Source organism: Gopherus flavomarginatus (genome assembly GCF_025201925.1).
Source record: "Gopherus flavomarginatus isolate rGopFla2 chromosome 13 unlocalized genomic scaffold, rGopFla2.mat.asm SUPER_13_unloc_6, whole genome shotgun sequence".
NCBI lineage: Eukaryota > Metazoa > Chordata > Testudines > Testudinidae > Gopherus > Gopherus flavomarginatus.
Window position 1 is genome coordinate 297,235 of NW_026114614.1, and position 23,077 is coordinate 320,311.

The following is a 23,077-nucleotide window of genomic DNA, read 5'->3' on the forward strand; positions in this document are numbered from 1 at the left end:
ATACACCCAGAGCTAAAGATTGTCCAAGAAAAGGAAATAAAAGCATTTCCTGTACACTGACTTAATGGATTCATAGAGACTTCCCTTCTCACTATTTCCTTTGAATTGCTGATAACTCCTCCACCGCCCTTTTATCTGACACTCTCGGTCAGGCACAGAAAAAGCAGCAGAAGTGTTAAAATGGTACATAGCAAGCTAGTTCCCAAATGGGCTGTTGAAATGACTCAGTTTTGATGGCACTTAAAATTCCTATTGGCATTTAAAAATAACCTGGGAACTGGGTGCAGGCTACAAACAAAGGAGCTTTTCATTCTGAAGCACATACCAAACTCCCTCTAGACTGCGCTGAGAAACTACACTGTATAACCAAATTCTCCTGGCAACTGGAGTAGCTTTGCTAAGGTTGCTGGATTTACACTGATGGAAAACTAGTGCACGAGGAGAACCAGGAAATCAAAGGGTACAGGTAATTTCTATCCCTTTTAGGTAAGGGAACCAAATGTGTGTGTAAAATATTAAATATCAACAATTGGCTGTAGTTTCAAGCTCTTCCCTATAGAAACTTAACTGCGTTATCTGTTTGCTCAAGCTGAAGAGAGAGCAAGGAGGACATCCCATGAACTCACAGCAGAGAGGATTCCAAACTCTGAGGAGAGGTAGCCTTTCTTTGTTTGAGCATTTCTATAGATATACATATAATGGCTAAATCTGCAAGGCAAATGGTTTGAAATGCACAACGTATTACCCTGCTGCCATCCATGCACCATCTCTTTAAATTCTGTTCTCAGCCGGCTCGAGCCAAACGTTACTAACATTCCCACTCTAACCTCTCATTACTTCATGGCCTGATCCAAAGCCCATACTTTAACAAAATTCTGTATTGGGATAGCTTACACTGTACGGTGGTGCAACAGCAACAACATAGTAAAGACGCAATCTCCCATTCTACAAGTCTAAGTTTTTTCTCCCTCATCTCCATAACTTTGGTGAAAAACGTAACCAATCCAGCTGGTAGTGCCCAGCTTTAAATAAGGGAGAACATAGATCCTATCACTAGTCAGGCAACTAATTAACTTCCCTGGGTGCTCAGATGCTACGATGGGGGCCTATACAAACCAAGAGAGGAGTAAAGCTTTTGTGGTAACAGCTATAAACGTATTAATGCCTTGCACTTCACTGTATGCATATTTTTACTGTAATGGCGACACTGACTAATCAAAAGGACAACTCTGCAATTTAGATACCACAGCAGATTTGGTATAATTACAATGAAATTAATTGTCCTTCCTCCCCACAAAATTAGTGAGAATATGCCAATAAGAAACAAATACAAATTTCATTCAGACACGTTTAATGTAGTTGAGAGGTAAAATATATCTGGTGGGTATGTTTCAGACTGTAAAAAAATATACAATCCATTGTTCACATAGTTAAGAAAAACAATTCAGTTACCAAAAATTTATTGATAAAAGTTTAATGTCAACTTACTTATAAAAATGAAAAAAAATTTTTTAAACATACACTGTACAATTGAACATCCGAGCCCTACTGACTATTAATGATAGTAAAGCATTTAAGGAAGTTGTGTCAAAAAGCAAAGGTTAACTCCAGGGATGTATGCTGCCTTAAAAAAAAAAGTTTCTTGTTTTCAGGAACCTACATGCCTGGCCTAGTTCTTAAAGCTAATTACAAAATCCTCTCTTCTACTGGTCCAGTTGTCCTGAGAGTTGTTTCTTCTAATAGCACTGTGAAAAGAAAAGAAATATTTGATGAGGTATCTGCATACAGCTCATTTCTAGTTCTTTGGAAGCAGGAAGAGAAGGCGGCAGTGCTCTAAGATGGTAATTCCCAGTCACAGCATTTGCTTCCATTCAACAATCTCTACAGGGATTGAAAATGTTTTTTCTGTTCACTTGCCCATAGGAAGTGCAGAGAAAAGTGTATTTGGTCCTGAAGCCATTTGTATTGGTAGAAAAGAATTTCTAGACATGGCAGGTTATGAAATACCTTGACGTGTGGGTTTGACCTAACTTTAAATAAAAGGACAAAAATAGATGTTAACTTTATAAAACTTCAGAAAGGTGCACAAAAAAAAAGGAAGCTTTTCCCTGGCATTTTCCCCATTTTCTTCTGCTGACATTTTCATTAGCATAGAAACAAGATACGTTTCTGGGGTGCTACAGCAGCCTCATAGCACAAAGAACATATAAGAATTAGGGGGAAAACAGAAGCTGGATATTCACAGTTCACTGTACAATGGCCCAATTAAGTAAAGAAAGACCTTTTTCCTCCTGCTTCTAGTATTGTCTTCACTCTCCTGGGCCATTGTAGCTCCCCAGAAACTTTTGAAATAATCTTCCAAAATACAAGAATTAATGTAAGTCAATTCCAGACCTCTCTCCCCAGCCCTTCCCCCCCCCCCGCATTCACCAGGGAGGTCTTCCTGCCCTCTCCATTGAAAGGGAGAAAAAGCGGAAAGCTGATCAGGCCTCTTCCCAGGAGGGCAGATAAAGGAATGCTGGGAAATGTAGTTCTTTCCCTGTTCCAGGGCTGTCTCTATAGGAACTATAGCTCCCAGGGCCCCCTGGTGGTTCTCAGCTCCAAGGCTGGATCTGCCCCTGCAAATGGGTCCCTGAGCACCTGCTTGCTTTGCTGATGCCTGAAACCAGCACTGAACCTACCTAAAATCTGCTGCATGCTTTTTAAAGTGTAAGTTTAGCACAACATATTTTCATTGAAAGCTGATTTGATCAAGGAATATTATCTGTAGTTAGTGAATTGAACTGCTGGTTTCTGCTGACTATTTCCTTTAGATTTTGCCAACAGGACCTCTCATCCTTTCTCACCTAGTTCTTGGGCTTAGACTGGAAGAGGAAAGCAGGTCTCTGCCTCTTTTTTTTTAATTCTGAGTCCATTTCTCAACTTTCAGTGAAGTAGCCATTTAACAAACTAGTTGAATAAGCTGAAATAAAGAAAATATTCTCTCTGCCACTTTGTAAGAGGCTTCTGTTATCACCATCTGGTTAACACTTGAACAAATGTACTTCCGGTGCTCAGCACAGTGAATTCCACCAGTTCAGTGGCTTAACTTTCTTTAGAATTTCAGCATAAACATGTACTACTTGAATATGAGTTAGTTTATTTTAATAGATTATACTATATTTAGGCCTTAACATAAGTTGTCAAAATTTCAAATGTAATTTTAAATAGGTTTATTTTTTGAAAGAAAAACTAATTTAAATATCACATCCTGATTTTTGTTTTTAAATCAGATGTATGCATTGGCAGATACAAAGTATTTCAAAAAGAAGCAATGTTGCCTCTTTTAAAAAACCCAACTTCCTTTTTTCAAAAGAGGTGCCCTTTATTGTTCACTTACATCAACTCCTCACATGGTAAAACTGGTCACTCTCTTTTCAATTCAGGTAGACGGCAAGAAATAAAAAATGGACAATGGATATTCTACCCGTTGTTAGGAGAGATCATAAATCCATCCCCACCTCTGGAATCATCCAGGTTATATAGTAATTAGTCTGTGTGTGGAGATGATACCAGCATGGCAACTTCTTTCCAGTACTGCACAAAAGAAAGGTATTAAATAAGTGTAATCTTAGGCTGTTTCCTGGAAGGCTGAAAATTGTATTGGGTAGGAGTGTGAGGGTTTGGTTCCTAAGTATTATAAGGAAGACGTTATGGAAGAACTACAGAAACTCATAGGCAAGAAAGTACCAGAATTTAATAGTATTTGTCAAATAACTCTGGAAATCATGGTTATACTTTTTTAATGTGTGACTTAAAATTTCTTTATTAGGGAATGTACTGGGAAAGTCAAGTATCAGACGAATCTTGATCTTTGTATAATGACAAATATTTACCTTTTGAAAAGGCCTCCTTGTTACATCACATCATTATGACCCTTTGTGGCGACAGAGGGAGCTGTCTTCTACAACAGCAGGGGCACGGTGAATGCCAGTTTCTTCCTGTTGTTACTGCATAGCACAAATGGATGAAGGTTAGGGGATCTGCGTGTGTGGATCTTCATCACCACCTGTATCGTAAGCATGCATATGCCGGCTTTCTGGGGTTTATAGTCTAGTCCAGTGGTTCTTAAGCAAGGGTGTGCAGAGGTCTTCCATGGGGTACATTAACTCATCTAGATATTTGCCTAGTTTTACAACAGGCTAGATAATGATTTTGTAAGCAAGTAGTTTTTAAGTGAGCTGAAACTTGGGGTACACAAGACAAATCAGACTCCTGAAAGGGGTACAGTAATCAGGAAAGGTTGAAAACCACAGGTCTAGCAGCTTGAAGCAGATTACCTAGCAAATAAATAAAAATTGCAAACTAACCTTAATATACTAAATAGAATGGATCTGAACTAGCAGATTTTTACCCAGAGAAATGATCCAAGCAGGCTGCAGGTTAATAGGGACCAAGCTGCACTTGCTTTACAGCTTGGAATCTCCCTGTCTTTTATTCACAGGCTAGAAATCCTTTAGCCTAGGTCCAGAACTTCCCCCAGGTCAGTCTTTGTTCTCAGATGTTTCCAAGAGTCTTCCTGTATGGGGAGTGAGGAACTCCAGATGATGTCACTCAAGGGGTTAAAGGGAGAGATTAAGGAAGATAAAAGCATAGCTGAGAAGTTAAATGATTTTTTTGAATCAGTCTTCACTGGTGAGAATATTATGAAGAATCACAGAAGTGTAGGACTGAAAGGGACCTCATTAGGTCATCTAATCCAGTCCCCTGCACTAAAGGTAGGACTACATGACGGACCAGTTCTGACAGGTGTTTGTCTAACCTATTCTTAAAAACCTCCAATGGTGGAAAGTCCACAGCGTCCCTAGACAATTTGTTCCAATGCTTAACCACCCTGACAGGAAGTTTTTCCTAACGTCCACCCTAAACCTCCCTTGCTGCAATGTAAGCCCATTGCTTCTTGTCTTCTCCTCAGCGGTTAAGAAGAACAATTTTTCACCTCCCTTCTTGTAACAACCTTTATTTGAAAACTGTTATCATGTTCCCCCTCAGTTTTCTCTTCTCCAAACTAAACCCATTTTTTCAATCTTCCCTCATACGCATGTTTGCTAGACCTTTGCTCTGCTCTGGACTTTCTCCAATTTGTCCATATCTTTCCTGAAATGTGGTGCCCAGAACTGGACACTGTACTCCAGCTGAGGCCATTATTGGCAGGCAGTAGAGTAGAAGAATTTCTTCTTGTGTCTCGTTTACAACACATGGAGAACAATTGATCACCTCCCTTTTTATAACAGCCGTCTGTGTATTTGAAGACAGTTATTAGACCTTCCCCGTCAGTCGTCTTTTCTTGAGAGTAAACATGCCCAGTGTTTTTAACCTTTCCTCATAGATCAGGTTTTCTAAACTTCTTATCAGTTTTGTTGCTTTCCTCTGGACTTTCTGCAATTTGTCCACAACTTTTTAAAGTGTTATGCCACAAACTGGACACAGTACTCCACCTGAGTCCTCACCACTGCTGAGTAGAGGGGGACAATGGCTTACTATGTCTTTTAGACTCCCCTAGAATATTCACCTTTTTAGCAACTGCCTCATGTTGTCTCCTATTCAATTTGTGGTCCTTTGTAACCCCTGATCCTTTTCAACTGTACTACTGCATAGCCATTGATTGGCCATTTTGTAGGTGTTATTGCTTTATTTATTCTCAGGGCCGGTGCTACCATTTAGGCAGCCTAGGCAATCACCTAGGGCACCAGAATAATTAGTGGGCACCGTTTTGCTGGAGGGAGCGGCAGGCTGCTCTGGTGGAGCTGACACAGTGGTGTCTGCAGATGGTCAGCTGCTCGCGCGGCTCCGGTGGACCTCCCGCAGGCACTACAGGGACCAGCATGCTGGGCAGTGAAATTGCCGTCCGCCTAGGGTGCTCAAACCCCTAGCGTTGGTCCTGTTTATTCTCAAGTAGAGTTTGCACTTGTCTTTATTGAATTCCATCTTACTGATTCGAGACCAATTCTTCAGTGCTTTGAATTCTAATTCTGCCCTCCAAAGTGTTAGCAATCCTTCCCATCTTGGTAGGATCTTCAGATTTTATAAGCATGCTTTTCACTCTACTATCCAAGTCATTAATGAAACTATTGAGTAGCTGCAGCCCCAGGACAGACCTCTGCAGGCAGTAGATACATCCCTTAGTTGGCCACAGAACCATTGATAACTACTCTTTGAATATGGTCTTTCAACCAGTTTTTTACCCACTTTATAGTAATTTAATCATTTCCCTAGTTTGGGAAATTTGTTCCATTTGTTCCATATGTTTCCAAGTATCAGAACTAGCTCAACTGGTATCTAAGTTAGCCACTGTTTCACAGGATGGAGGGCAGCAAATTTGTACATCTATTTTAAAAAGGGTCTGTGGGTGACTGGAATTACGATTCACAAAGCTTTGCATCTGTGCCTGGCAAATTTATTGAAATGACCATTTAAAAGAGAAAACAAAATGTTTGAAGGATCATGGTATGATAGGGTTTTATCAGCATGGTTTCTAGAGAGGAAAATGTCTCATTATTGTCTTAAAATTCTTTTCAGAGGGGTAGCCGTGTTAGTCTGTATCAGGAAAAACACTGAGGAGTCCTTGTGGCACCTTAGAGACTAACAAATGTATTTGGCATAAACTTTTGTGGGCTAAAACCCACTTCATCAGATGCATGGAGTGAAAAATACAGTAAGCAGTCTATATATCACAGCAGATGAAAAGATGGGAATTGCCTTACCAAGTGGGGGGTCAGTGCTAACGAGGCCAATTCAGTTTAAGGTGGAAGTGGCCAATTCTGAACAGTTGACCAGAAGGGGTGACTATCAAGAGAGGGAAAATTGCTTTTGTAGTGCTAACAAGGCCAATGCAATCAAGGTGAATGTCTCCCATTTCCAACAGTTGACAAGAAGGTGCGAGTATCAGCAGATAGAAAATGTATACCTGCTTATTGTATTTTTCACTCCATGCATCTAATGAAATTGGTTTTAGCCCACAAAAGCTTATGCCCAAATAAATGTTAGTCTCCAAGGTGCCACGAGGACTCCACATTAAAATTCTTTGAACGTATCAATGAGGTGGTGGATAAAGGAGAACCAGTTGATGTTTACCTGGACTCCAAAAAGGCCTTTGTCCAGGTCCCTCAATAAAGAAACTAAGTAGTCACGGACTTAGAGGCGAAGTATTCTTATGGATGAAAATCTGAATAGGAGTTAGGAAGCAAAGGGTTATGTCTATAGTGCAAGTATTACAGTTGCATCTGCTCAGCTGTGGTGTAGATTCTTGCTGCAGTGATGGAAAGGGTTTTTTTGAAATTCACTCCCTTGAGAGATGCTATCTAGGATGACAGAAGAATTCTTCTTTTGACCTAGTTGGTGTCTATACTAGGGCTTAGATCGGCTTGATTATGTTTTTTAGGAATGCGACTTTTTCAAATCTCTAAGCAGCATAGTTAGGTTGACCTAAGTTTTAGGTGTAGGCCAGGTTTAGGAGTAAATGGCCAATTTTCGTCTTGTCAAAATATAAACCATATGATGCCTCCAAGGTTACTAGGCTCCTTTTCGTTTAATGTATTAATGATCTGTAAAGGAGGGCAAGCAGTGAGGTAGCAAAATTTGCAGCTGGCACAATTCCTTAGGTTAGTCAGGACTAGAGGGAACTAAATAAGCTGGGTGAGCAGGCAACATGGTGACAAAGAAATGCAAATGGGAGATATAGTGTTAACTCCTTAGAAGTGTTACAATGTCCTAAGTTAACTGTATCAAATCAAGAAAAGGATGTGGGCATCCAACTCCCCAGTAAACATTCTAGAACCCAAAACCAATGCTTTGTGCATGAGGGCTGAGATCTGCACAAGGGGCCATAATCCTGGTGCTTTAAAACATGCCAATTATTCAAATATGTGTTTACTGTCAAAGGTATGCTAGAAGATAGTACTTAGCTTGTCATCTGCAAAGAACATTATTCCATTAATTCTTAGTGGGTGAGGAAGCTCCTTTTCTCCCCCTCTTCTGTTTATAATATGTTACAGCTAAAGGAATCTGGAAGTAAACTTTTGTGTGTTGCCTCTTTATTGGTTGTTTTTTCTCCTGAAGATATGATCCTATCTCTCTGGGTTTTATTTTTCAGGGCACAGATAACTCTGTCTTACTCTGACAGTGGCCCAGATATGTTTAGGCTAGTGTCGAGCATCCTAGAGGAGGCACACAAGCCAGAACCAGTTACAGATTGGTAAGTTTATACTGAAAACTTGCATGGTGTTGTGTCTTCCAGTTTAAAGTTTTATCTATTTTACTTACCAGTAGACATTTGACAAGACAAATTATGTGTTGTCTGATATAGTACTGAGTTTTAAGATCTCATCATTTAAATAAGCTATCATCAAGTTAAATTGGAAAGGTCTGTTACTAGTACTTCCTTGGAATAAACTGAAGTAGAAAGGGGCAGTCTTCTGTTCATCCTTCTATCAGCAGATGGCAGTTGGAAAAGAAATGAATGTCTTTCGTTACTTTAATTTATTAAGAGGATTAATGGAAGTATGTCTGTGGATATGTCTGAAGGTAGAGTTAGCTCATAATTCAGAACATTCTGAAATGTATTTGCAAAAAGAATAGGAGTAGCTGTTGCACCTTAGAGATTAACAAATTTGAGTATAAGCTTTCGTGGGCTAAAACCCACTTCATCGGATGCATGCAGTGGAAAATACGGTAGGAAGATATATATACGCACACAGAAGATGAAACAATGGGTGTTAGCATACACACTGTAGTGAGAGTGATCAGTTAAGGTGAGCTATTACCAGCAGGAGAGAGAGCCACACTTTTTGTAGTGGTAATCAAAATGATCCCTTTCCAGCAGTTGCCAAGAAGGTGTGAGGAATTGCTGGAAATGGGCATTTTGATTGCCACTACAAAAAGTGTTTTTTTCCCTTTCCTGCTGATAATAGCTCACCTTAACTGATCACTCTCGTTAGAGTGTGTATGGTAACATCCATTGTTTCATGTTCTCTGTGTGTGTGTGTATATATATATATCTTCCTACTGTATTTTCCACTGCATGCATCCGATGAAGTGGGCTGTAGTCCACAAAAGCTTATGCTCAAATAAATGTGTTAGTCTCTAAGTTGCCACAAGTAGTCCTGTTCTTTTTGTGGATACAGACGAACACGGCTGCTACTCTGAAATCTGAAATATATTTGTATTTCTAGATACTATAAAAATCTAAGGATTTTGAACTGATTGATCATTGCATCTAAATCATTTTGAGTAACTGGCCTCCAACTGAAGAATTTGACTGTAGCATAGATAGCCTTTTTCACTCAACTAAGCCAAATGTGGAAGGGTTTATAGAGGGAGTTTTAACTATATATACACAAGTCTATTAAAAAACTCCATTATAATACCTTCCCCATTTGTTTTAGTTGAGTGAAAAAGGCACTGTGCCAAATGCTATGGCAAAATTCTTCAGCTGAAGGCCAGTTACTCAAAATGATTTAGATGCAATGATCAATCAGTATAAAATCCTAAGATTTTTATAATGTCTAGACATACAAATACATTTCAAAAAGAACAGGAGTACTTGTGGCACCTTAGAAACTAACAAATTTATTTCAGCATAAGCTTTCGTGAGCTACATCTGATGCATCCGAAGAAGTGAGCTGTAGCTCACAAAAGCTTATGCTGAAATAAATGTGTTAGTTTCTAAGGTGCCACAAGTACTCCTGTTCTTTTTTTTGTGTGGATATAGACTAACATGGCTGCTACTCTGAAAATACATTTCAGAATGTTTTGGATTGTTTATCTATTTCCAAGATTTATGAACTATAATATCTAAGAGAACAAAAAATATCCCCTGAACAGTAGCCAGTCCTGCAAATCAGTATTTTTTCTTCAGTCACGGAAAAGGATAACATCAGAAACAAAACATTAGTGTTGTATCTCTTCCCATATCATCCATCTGTTTTGTCTTTTTAGACTGTAAAGTATTTGGGAGCAGGGACCAGATTTATGTTCTGTAAGGTGCCTAGTGTACTTTGGGGTCTGACTAAATAATACTTTTAATTATACAACTGTGCTGAAGTTTGCTAGTGGGATCTACACAAATCATATTGTAGGAACATGAAAGTTAAATTTCTACTATTTTTATTTTTCAAATGCAAAAAATATGTATTTGTATGTAGCAGAAGAAAATAACATGGTGCCTTGGGTGCTGTACTGATGAGTTGCTTATTCAAAAGACAATGTCCATTAAGTTGTGGGACTATGCCAGCAAAGGAGGTACTCCTTGTTATTACTGTGGTGAATTTTGGGGTGTCTTCCTTTATAAAGAGAAGCAATGATCTATTGATCAGGCATAGTGAAAAGAGCCATCATTTTGATTGCCATCAAGAAGGGCCCATGTTTTGGGTACTAGAAAAGGGAGTTTGTGATGCTTTCAGGTGCTACCCAGACCAGCAAGGAGTTATGTTATCACCTGCCCTGTGCCTTAAATGCTTGTGTGACACCAACAGCTGGCATTCAACATGCAGGTCACATTCTGGTTTCCGTTGGCAAGCTACTTTTTAACAGCGTGACTGCAAAACTTGCCCTGTCCCCCAAGTCCCAAATTTCCCCCAAATTCTGTTCCCTGTAGTGTCCCATCCTCTCCTGGAACTACTCCTTAAAAGAGATAGTACACAATAGCTCATTAGTTTAACTGGGGTTTGACAAACACTCTGTTTTAATCAAAACACTGAATTGGTTTATAGTAAAAACAAGTTTATTAAACAAAAGCCCATAGTTTTAAGTGATACCAAGTATAAGAAATAGAGAAAGGGTTACCAGCAAATGAGTAAAAATACAATTTTAAAATTAAAACTTAATTTCTGCAAGTTACAATCTTGTCCTCAGCAGGTTTCTCACCTATACGAAATACCCAGGGACTTCAAGCACTTGAGTTGAAGGATCCAACATTCTGTAATTTCAAGATCTCTGACCCCTTTAGCTCCTCAAGTGATGGTGCCTGTCAAGGTTCCTTCCCCACTCTGAACTTTAGGGTACAGATGTGGGGGACCTGGATGAGAAGTTCTAAGCTCAATTACCAGCTTAGTTCTGGTCTGGCTGCCACCACTCCCAAGCACTACTTTCCTTCCCTGGGTAGCCTTGAAAGACTTCACCAATTTCCTGGTGAACACAGATCCAAACCTCTTGGATCTTAAAACAAGGAGAAATGAACCATCCCCCCTCCTTTCTCCCACCAACTCCTGGTGAACCCAGATCCAACTCCCTTGGATCTTAAAACAAGGAAAAAATCAATCAAGTATTAAAAAAAAGGCTTTTAATTAAAGAAAAGAAAGGTAAAAAAAAAACCTCTAGGAGAGATTAGCATACCAGCTACTCTCACAGACAACAGATTTCAAACACAGAGGATGTTCCCCTGGGCAAAACCTTAGTTACACAAAAAAAAAATCCACATACCCTATTTGAGTGTTCCTCTAATTGCACAAGACAAGTTACAAAGAAATAAACACAAACCTATTTATTTCCTTCACTAATACTCACTACTTAATAAGAGGCTGAATTCTGGAGCTTTCCTACTCCGGTCAAAGTGAAACTGACCCAGACAAAGGGAACTTCCCTCCTCCCTTCTGAACCATCTTGTTCCCCCATTGGTTCTTCTGGTCATGTGTCAGCTAGGCTAGGTGAACTTCTTAACCCTTTACAGGTAAAAGAGGCATTAACCCTTAACTATCTGTTTATGACAGTGCCAAAATGGTTTTTCTCTCTCCCTATAGCTTCCCAAAGTTCATTGATCCTGCTTCGAGGCAGGAAGGCTTCCTGGAGATGCAGTTCCCATCCTCCCACTTGCTGTCCTTATGGATTTGTTTATCTTGCATGTAAATGTGTCTTCCTTTTGTCTGCCTGACAACCGGGCTGGTCAGACATGAAATACACAGTCCTTTGTCTAGGGCAGACTGGGTTATGCTCTGCTTGCCAAACTCATTTGAAGAACGTAATTTTAGCACAGCTGAACTCTTTGTACACAAGTCTGCATCCATTATGGAAGAATATTACTGAACAGTGAGGTTTTAGATTTCTGATAATATATTACATGCCATCTTTTGGGTAATTATCATGAGAAGAGCGTATTAGGTGTACTGAGTGTGTCAAGAGTTGCTGATGCAAAGTAGTGACCATCAGTGGGTCTCTATCTCAGAGTTTATGCAGAAAATTTGAAATACCAAATAGCTTGAGTTAAATGTCTGCTTTTAAGGCATACACTTCCTATTTTTACTATGCCTGATCATTTCTAAAATACATATGCTGGGAGGGGAAATTATTCCCCTCACCTTCTTCGTGCCCGATACCTCTCCATGTGGTGAGTGAAGTGGTTGCTTCAAGGGTGGGGTAACATACATTGTTGCAGCTTTTCTCCATTACCCAACTTCCTTCTGGTACCCAAAGGAGCTTCTCACAGAGATGTGATAGTATAGTGTTATATTACACTTCTTCAGCTCTATCCTGCACTGAGGGTCCTAGGGAACAAATTTGACCAGACCTGATGGCATACCTCCACTGGAACTGTGTGGCAGTTGGCTTGGGGAAGAACTAGAGACCCGGAACTAGTGCAGACATATAGAGCATGTGGATCTCTTGGAATTGGTAGGATTTGTTGGCAGGTCCTGCAGCCTCCTGACTGGGCTTCACTCTTTCTTGCACCCAAACATTTGGTGAGGAAATTCCACAAGGAGGATCAGAGTTCCTCCTCCTCCCTGCAAAAAATAGAATGATGGAGACTATATAGCTAACAGTGACTTTACTGACTTCTCTTAGATAGTTAGTATTTGGGGGGAAAAATCAAGAGAGCGATTTGCTAGTGCATTATTTCTCTTGAATTTTTATCTTCTCAATCTTAAAACATAATCAGTTATCATAGAAGGTTGCTAAGAGGAGAGGCCATCAGATGTTTTCAAGCACTGCAGGAGTCAAATCTGTATCTGGTGGCTTACAAATGTTGTTAAACTTCAAGCAGAATGATGTATATATTTTAAACAATGACTGGAAAACCTTATAGCAAGTGATTTAAACAAATGTTTTCTTGCTGGGGGCAAAAACATACTTTTCTTGAACAAGGAAAATGTAATTAAAAAAAGGAAATAAGGAATCAACTTTGCGGAGATGTTGGGAAAGTTAATTTTGTTTTAGAACTCTATGGAATCTTTCTATGGAAAGTGCTCTAGAAGTTCAAATGTCAATACAGAAACCCTTTAAGAATCAGTAATGAAGTTTCTGAAGATATGAAGAGCAAATAGTTGTGATTGAAGCACCATAATGTGACACATTAAAAGTAGACTAGAAAAAACAATAAAAAATAGACTTCAGGAAATAATTATCTGCTGTCAACAGTCTAGTATGCTAATAGTGTTTTATCACTAATTCCTGTGACAAAACTGCTTGAAATCACATCTTTAGCAAAGGTCTTAGTAGTAGCTTTGCATTTTGAAAAAAAACAACACTAAACTCTGAACAGAGCTATAATGTAACATGAATGTGTTTGGTCATTCCTAAAAGTGCAATTCTATTTGTTACAGGAATTATCTGTTGAGATTGTTTCCCCCTATTTTGGCATCTGACACTGGAAACAATGGTGACTTGTCAGGTCTGTCTTCTGAGCACCGTTTACAAAGTAAAGATTTTCCAAACCCGACTGGCACATGGAACTGTTACCAAGGATACTTGCAAAAGTTATCTGCTGTGGAGACTTCACACAGAGTATTTGACAACCTTCATCTTATAGAGTCTTTGCTTTCTCCTTCTGACCTTTATATTCAGCCATCTGCTGGAATCTTGAACATTTATTCTGAAAATCCTGCTTTTGAAAATAATGCCATCTTTCAGCAAGAAAGATTAGTGTTTCAGAATGTACAGTTAATCAGCATGTGTGCAATTATCATAAGATGAACTTAAATGGAGACCGTGAAAAGAACTGCTCTGATTTTATTTATTTTTCTTCTCAGTTTCGAATTAAAGATGGCACTGGTATTCAGAAAGAGTATTGGGAAACTGACCGAGCAAGAGGCAAACCTATGAAAAATGACCAACAAGCGCAGGCAAAGTACTCCAATGATTTATCAAGTCCACCTACTAATGGCACATGGGACAAAGTGTTCCAGGACAATCATTTGGTTTCTAAAAGATATGAAAATTTTACAACTTCTTGTAAATCACAGCCATCTAGTCACCCACCGCTCTATTTTTTCAATCAACCATTTACTAAAGAAAATGGTTTTCCTGGAGGAACAAATAGAAACCTGCAGGAAGCTCACATGCAAAATGGCCAGAATAGCTTCAGTTTGAGGGAAACCTGTAATAACATTGAATATAAGAACCGTATTAATCCTAAAGAATGCTTTTATAAATCTTGTGACTATCGTTTACTTCTAAAAACTGCTCTACAAAATAGAAATTTTCATTCACTTTGCGATGGCCATACTTCTTTCTCATTAATGTCTGATTTTAAGCAAAATGGCCTATTTTGTGAGGAATCAAGTGCACCATACTTTGCCTTTCCAATTCCTTTAAAGAAATGTAGGCCTCGAAGAAATTGCCTTTGGCCTGCTAATGAGATTGGTATTCAACTGGATAAGTGTTATTTACAGTGCAGAACTCTGAAGGAGGAGAGGAAAAAGGTAATAATCTATACCATGATAGACTTGTATGTAGGAGGTGATTATAAAGGAACAGCTAGGTAGAGTAGAAATTCCTGCAATATACTAGTGAAAAGGAACAAGTCTTGCTGCCTTTTTGAAATATTGTGACTTTCATTGTACTCTAAATATTTTGAGCCCCATCTACAACAATCTATTCTGAGTCTACACAATTGTAAGAAGATACCAGACAGTGTGACTGTCGTACAATTGTGCATGACACTGAGGTTCACCTTTTTGTTTTTCAGCTGCACAGAAGTTAGGGCAACTTGTTCAGCAGTAATTTTCTTGAAATAAATTACACTTGCCACCAATGGTTACTTAACCAAGTACCCTCTTTGGCCACAGTGTCTTATGTTATCTGGTGACATGGATCCTATACTTTGGTTCATGTTGTTCAGTGCAAGCTCAGTAGCCAATAGTTACCACCATCCATGGATCGTGGAAGAGATCACTGATGTAAGCCTGGATGGTTGATAAAGCAGGACCTTTATTAGTCCAGCTCTTTTTGGATAGTGCTCAGTTTGGCATGAACGGAGGGAGGGCCAAGAGGATGGTTGTTTATATCCAGGGATGGCTCTAGGCACCAGCAAAGCAAGCAGGTGTTTGGGGCAGCTCATTTGCAGGGGTGGCAGGGATCCAGCCTGGGAGCTGAGAACCAACAGGGGGCCCTGGGAGCTGTAGTTCCTTGATTAGCTCCCTGCATATAGCACCAACCTTGGTGCAGGGAAAGAACTACATTTCCCAGCATTCTCTTGGCCGCTATCAACAGGAAAGGGAGGGGGAGTGAGGTAGCTGAGACCTCATGCTGCAGCTTGGTGTGAATGGAGAGCTGCACTGGGAAGGGCAGGGAGACCGCGCCCCCATCCACTCCTTCCCAATTTCCACCCCCTCACCAACCTCCCCCAGAAATCCCAAACCATCCAACCCCCCTGCTCCTTGTCCCCTGATTGCCCCCTTCCGGGACCCCTGCCCCTAACTGCCCCTCAGGACCCCACCCGCTATCTGTCCCCTGCCTGCCCTGGCTCCCATACACACCCCCACCCCCTGACAGACTCCTGGGACTCCTATGCCTATCCAACTGCTGCCTATTCCCTGACTGCAGCCCCCAGAACCCCTGACCCATCTAACCCCCCTCTCCCTGCCCCTGATTGCCCCCAAACCTCTGCCCATCCACCCCCCCGCTCCCTGTCCCCTGACTGTCCCGACCCCTCTCCACACCCCTGCCCCATCCAACCCCCCCTGCTCTCTGTTCCTTGACTGCCCTCTGGAACCCCCTACCCCTTCTCCAACCTCCCAGCCCCTTACCATGCTGCTAAGACTAGCGTGTCTGGCTCTGCACAGAGCCGGACATGCTGCCGCAGACATCTTGCTGCACTCCCCCATGGAGCACACAGCCCTGCCCGCCCCCAGCGCTGCCGGCTGAGGCTGCAGGGAGGAGTGGGGGGCAGAGGAAGATCCAGCTGAGCTGCCCTGTCAGCTGCGCCACACTCTGCATTGGGAGGAAAATCCTGAACCTTCTGAGAGTTTGATCGCTATTTAAAACCCCCAAAGCCGGACATGTCCGTGATAATACGAACATATGATAACCCTAGTTGTATGCTCAAGGAGTAGGCTTTGGCCCAGATATCCCCTTCAGAAGACATCACCAGACTGGATTAGGGATACTGGTGTGACTTCACCTTGCAGCCCCCAAAGAAGGAATTGGGGGGACTAAATAGACAGTGCCGTCTATAAATGAAGCCTAGCAAGGGAGGTACGTGGATTCCACTAGAATTTAAAATGAAAAGTAAGGGAGGGGAAGCTCTGGACCTGGGAAGCTTTAGATACAGTACCAGGTACGTAGGAGGATATCCACTTCTGAGCCATGGAAGCAAAAATTGACTTTTCCTTTCCAAATGTAGCTAATATTCAGAAAGGAAATCTAGCACCTGCCTTCCAGATTTGAACACCTCAAAATTCAGGAGTGCTCAAGCTCAGTTTGGGCAGCTGTTACTTCATTTCTCCCAAATCAAATATACTGATCCACTGTAACTTGCTGTAGAAAAAGTAGGATAATATGGAGCAAGAAATGCTTCCCAGTGGTTATTAGGACTGGAACTGCTATTTTCAACAGCCATTGACTTTAGTTTTATTTGTTTAAAAGGAAGACAGTGATATTGCATTGGCAAATTCCCCATAGAAACAAAGAGTGGAACAAAAGAATAATAAAGGCACCTCAGCTTTTCCTCATTTATGGAGGACAGTCTTATAATATGCATCCAGATAGCCTCCAATCACACAAGCTGAAAATTGTTGCACTTTACTGCAATTCTGTAACTATATGGGAACCAATCCTGTCTGTGTTCTGTGCACATCCAAAATTCCTGCTGAATGACCCACCCTCAGAGCGAGTTACCAGTGTCCCAGGGCTGGGACAGCAGGATGGTGCAGGTGGGGAGGCGGTGAGAGAGCCCAGGGCTGGGGTGTCAGGGAGTACGGGTGGAGGGGGGGAGGCCCAGAGCTGGGGTGGCAGGGTGTTTGTGTGTGGGTGCTGAGGGGGAGACCCCAGGGCTGGGGCAACAGGGGGGTGCGGCAGGGAGCCCAGGGCTGGGGTGGGGGGCAGCCGAACATTTTTTTGCTTGGGGTGTCAGAAAACCTACATCCGGCCCTGTTTATATCTGACTTAAAATATAAGAGGGATGTCCCTCTAAAATACAGTCTGTTGGCTTTGTCCCATCTTTATTTGCCTAGGCCTATTGTCATGGGTGACTTTGATGTCCACGTAGATGACTTTTCAGAGCTGATATCTTCTCAAAGCCAATATGTTAAACCTGGGATTCTCCTTGGGGATTTCAAACACAACCACTACAGCAATTGAGGACATCTCATGTACTTGCTAGTAGTTCCTGGATTTGAGTCTCTAAGAGCCCTTAACACAGTTTTCTCAGTAGGCAGTTGTGAATTCATATTGCTAATTAGGTGTGACAAAGCTAGAGTTTAACCTTCCAAGGATTGTGCAAGATCCCTCTATTTCCTTGGGTCTGTACCCAAGATTGATTGTTGGTTACAGATGTTGATTCTAGATTTATGCTCTAAAGTAGTACTTATTTTTACAGCCATTTTTTAGCAGTTTGAAGTTTAATAATGACTTCTTATTGTTTTAAATGCCTCCAGAGACTTAAACAGCAGACACATCTCATGCATCTACATAGTGAAAAAATAGAAAAGCTGAGGCTATCAGATAAAACTGTTCTAAATATTTTGAAGGTATGTGCTTTCTCTTCAGATTGAAACTGATCTTGCAAGACACTTTCCAGGAGCACAAAGATCTAACTCAGATAAGACTCCTGTTTCCCAACTTCCTGCTAACCCTTCAGAAGTGGATCGTTTGATTATGTACCAGTTATCAGAACAGGCCAGAGTAAGCATACTTACAGCATGGAATGTTCTGCAAGGATGAGTAACATCAGGTTATATGTTTGTGGGTTTATTATTTTGTGGAGGATTTGAAAAATTAACTCTTTTGGTGTTTGCAATATATTCGGTAGGTGCTCACCTTAATAAGAAAAATGGAAAGGCTTCGTGGTACTCCTCTCCATGAGAATATATCCAAAACTCTAGAACGTTATTTGGAAGCCATTCATGTTACACAAGCGAGGTGGAAAGATGAGATTGATAATGCTGCTGATCCACAGAGACAAGGAGCACCTTGCTATAATAATGAAAATGGTAAATACTTTTGTTTGCTTTGTAGTTCCACATTTCAATTTGTAACACATTTTAAATGTTGTCCTGGCAACAGGTAGACTTACTCCATTAAACAGAAACTTTCTCTATACGTGGGCTTTTGACTTTAAAAGAGAAAAATCCCTCACTTGTATCAGGTAATTTCTACATAGACTTAACTGTTTTGTGGTGTTGATTTTTAGACCCCTTCTTGTCATAAGATATTTTCTCAGTTAAAAAAAGCCTTCTTTGTTATATTAAATAATCAGACTTTGTTAAAGACACTGGATGAATTCCTGCTTGTTTCAGTGCATGCTGTTAGTTAACAAGTAGAGTATATGAGAGTTATCACTGTAAAAAGGTAGCCTATGACTGGGAATTGATACCAAACAAAAATATCTGCCAAGTAAGCAATTCAGCGTCCTTAAGCAGGTTATACTCATTTTAAAAAATTGAGTTTCTTCATTAATAGTGATTGAGAGTGAACTTTCATCCTTCTTAGCTTACAGAGTAAAAATTCTCTTGGTCTTACACTGCTCGTTAATTGATGTTTTGTCTATCACAAAACCACTACAGTAACTCCTCACTTAACACTGTAAAGTTATGTTCCTGAGAAATGCAACTTTAAGTGAGACGATGTTAAGTTAATCCAATTTCCCCATGAGAATTAATGTAAATGAAGGGATTAGGTTCCAGGGAATTTTTTGTTCGCTAAACAAAAGGCTATATAACACACACACACACACACACACACACACACACACACACACACACACACACACACACACACACACACACACACACACACACACACACACACACACACACACACTATAAATTTTAAACAAACAATTTAATACGGCTACACAGTGATGATGACTGTGAAGCTTGGTTGAGGTGGAGGAGTCAGAGGGTGGGATATTTCCCAGGGAATGCCTTACTGCTAAATTATGAACTAACAATTGGCTGAGTTCTCAATGATTAACTCTCATACTCTACAAGGCAGCAGGGAAGGAGGGAGGGCAGATAGAGACAAAGACACACTGTGTGTGTGTGTGTGTGTGTGTGTGTGTGTGTGTGAGACAGGCTGTCTGGTGTGTGTGTGTGTGTGTGTGTGTGTGACAGAGAGAGAGAGAGGGAGAGGGAGAGAGAGATGTGCATTTCCCCTTTAAGTACACTTCCTTGTTACTTAGATCAGGTTGCAGAAACCAGCTGCTACCAGCAAGTTCCCTCCATCCTGACCCCTGTTGTGTTTCCACCCTGCTCTATGGAAGATGGGGTAAGCGGGACGCAGGAGCGGGAGGGGGGAAACACCCTGACATTAGCCCCCTCTTCCTCCCGCCCTCCCCCTGTACAGCAAGCAGGAGTCTCTGGGAGCAGCTCCAAGGCAGAGGGCAGGAGCAGCACATGGTGTGGGAGGAGGGAGAGCTGCTGCACAGGGAACTTAGGGGAGCTGCTAGGGGGGCTGCTGGTCCACGCTGGTTACACCCACCCACCAGCTGGTGGCAACGGGCTGCTCTTCCTGCAAGCAGTAGACAAAGCAGGTGGCTGCCAAATGATGTTAGAAGGGAGCATTTCCCAATTTTAAATGAGCATGCTCCCTAATTGATCAGCAATGTAACAACGAAACAACATTAACCGGGATGATTTTAAGTGAGGAGTTCCTGTACAAATTTGGCACGATTGACAGCTTCTGCTGAGGAATGGCAAGCCAGAATTTTTGATGACACTGGTGAATCAAAACCAGGTGTTGTTGAGATCACATCTATCCAATTTGGAGAAACCAAAAAAAAAAGTTTGTTTTATATTTTGTTTTTGCTTTATTAAAAAAAAAGGGAGAAGGATAACTCATAATGTAAGATAGAAGTCAAGGATCCTAAGATTAAGCATATTGTGGGCTAGTGCTATCCTGCTAGCAATGAAAAGAGCAGGCTTTACTCCCCAAATCTTGGGGTTGAAGAGTTGGAGTTCACCGCCAAGAACAGTAAGTAAATTCTGCATAAAAAAGTCCAGACTCCAAAAGTGGAATCCAAAGTCACAGTTGAAAAAATAAGACCATCCTAATCCTGTGGACTTTTTCCTCTTAAAGATGTCAGATAGACTAGATAAACTGTCATAACCCCACCACCCCATACACATTTGAGCGAGTAGACAGATTCTTGTAGACTTCCACTGCAATTGCCTTATTCCAAACAGGGACGGAAGAATTGACTCTTTAATGACAAATATCTCTGGCAGTTTTATCCATGCTAGCCCCAATCACATTTCCAGCCAGAGTCTATGTGGATAGTGCACTAGTTAAAAGGCAGCTTTGGCTTCATTCGTGGGATTATATTTTCAAGCAATTGTGATCTGTGTAACCAGAGGAGAATGGCAGAGAATTTCAAGTAGAAAAAGTCTGTCTTCCTCCACACATTCTCCAGAAATACCATACATACTTTAAATCTTGCATCTCCTTCCAACAAGTCCAGATGCAATAGGAAAGACCATTCATCCTATACAGGCAAACTGAAGATTAGATCTTGTAGGAAACAAGGCAAGAGTTATCTTTCAAGGTGTTTTCTCCTTTGTGACTTTTTGATTTGTTATGATTATCCACAAGGAATAAATATCTTACACAGAGCAGTATATCATGGTTGACCATGTTAAACGTTGCAGAGAGAGCCAGGATAAAGGAGGAAGGCTGCCCTCCAACCATCTTCATCAAGAGAACATCCATCTGTGCCAATAATACAGTGTTTGCTCCATGTTCTTGGCTGAATCCAGATTGCATAGAGTCCAATATCTTGGTTTCAGACCAATGAGACTGAAAGTGGTCTATTGCTAGCTTTCTGGGAACCCTAAAGATTTCATAGTGGATACTAGCCAAGTCCAATACGTCCAGGGTGTAATTCAGTCTGTTCTGTGATTGAAGGCTGAAGGGTGGACATACTCACTGAGTAAGGCATTGGCTTTCTCCATCTAGTGAAGCTCTCATTTACATTTTTTAAACCAAGCGGGAAGGGTAGGTATAAAACTTGCAGGTTTGGGATTAAATCTCCTCTAGGGTGTGCAAGAATTCCTGTGTTGTGAATGGGCTGAACTCAATGAATGACAAATAAGCTTATGCTCAGATAAATTTGTTAGGTGCCACAAGTCCTCTTGTTCTTTTTGTGGATACAAACTAACGCGGCTGCTACTCTGAAACATGTGATTGTCACACTATCTTGAAGGAAAGGAAATTGTTAGTACAAAGTTCTCCTTTTTCTTTGATTTGTACATTAGTACCATTTGTTACCAAGAACTCATGTTCTGGAATCTGAATTTATCTCATAACTTAGGTGCATTGGAAAGCCTAGAACATAACTAAAGAAATATTGGAAATATGGTTCTTTAATACCAGGATGCAGTCTTTCCTGTGGGATTACATTACTATAATACAAAGTGTTGGCTGAATTCAAGAGATTTTTGTCTAACTGATAGATGTCATGGTTGTATATTAGTTCTGTTGTGATGTGGTTGCATATTCTTGTCTTTTTAGATGTTCTTACTCTAGCAGCTGCCATTAAAGAGTTAGCTGTTTCCACACGCAAGGCTTGTACTGCTTTATGGTGTGCCCTGCAGATGACTACCAAAAACCTGCTTAAGCACGGAAGTGAAACAGAAGGAGGTTTGAAAGGAAACAGCACACAAGAAAAAAATAGTGCAGATCCTGAAAACCAGGGAAGTAAAAAGAAAAACATGAGAAACCCATGCAGATTTCTGAATAACTGTGCAGGGAAAGAAAGAAAGAAAGAAAGTGAATTGACTTGTGCTATGGAGAACTGTTTTGCTAGGTCATCAGAAAAAATAAGAATAACCAGCTGATCAGTGCTGCAATTTTATTACTGTGATTCTAGTGTTGACAAATATTTATTGTAATAGTGTTATTGCAGTTGTAATATTGCTGGTATTACAGAGTCTTCTATGTAAGATAAAGATTTTATTAATAAGGGGAACTGGGCAATAGATGACCATTTTCTCAACCACTTAGCCAAAGCTACGTATCAGCTGTGGCTCAAGCCATGACCTGAGAAACCAGTGAGTGGCTATGATCATTTTGATTTTTTTCTTCATTTTCAGAAACATTCCATATTTATTTTAATGTTTTGATTAAACGTTCATTTAAAATTCTGTTTTAATAAGATACAGTTGTATCTTTTGCCCAATCTTCCTAGTAATCAGATTTAACAATTTACTCAGGAACTATGTATATTATATATAAATATATACACAGTATATAGGGGATTTTTGAGGAGTAGGGATGTTTGCAAGATATTTACACAAAGCTAACTATACTAGGTTACCAAAACCCTTTAACAGATTTGTTTTAGCATGAGAAAATTTCATATGTTTAATTGCTATTACTAATCTTGATTCTGTTGCTTAGGCAATCACAACGGTTACGTATCAATGTGACTGTAAAGTGAGAATTAGAAAAGGATGAATAATTCATACTTTGATCTTATCACCCTACTTATGAATATTTTAATGCTTTATCAATTGTGTCTTAATGTTAGATTGTCTTTCACAATGTACTAATTACCAAGTATGTTCTTAGGTGTTAGTATATTGATTGGTTTTGGAGAGCAGTTCTTGTTTTAAAAAAAAAGAATTATGTTACGGACAGGAAAAAAACATTTAAAGACTTAAAATGAAGATTT

The 23,077-nt window shown here is 40.4% G+C and overlaps 1 pseudogene; it reads left to right on the forward strand.

Annotated features, from left to right (window-relative positions):
- The first annotated feature begins 1,098 nt into the window (after positions 1–1,098).
- LOC127041860 (uncharacterized) lies at positions 1,099–22,144 on the forward strand (annotated as a pseudogene).
- Positions 22,145–23,077: the final 933 nt, after the last annotated feature.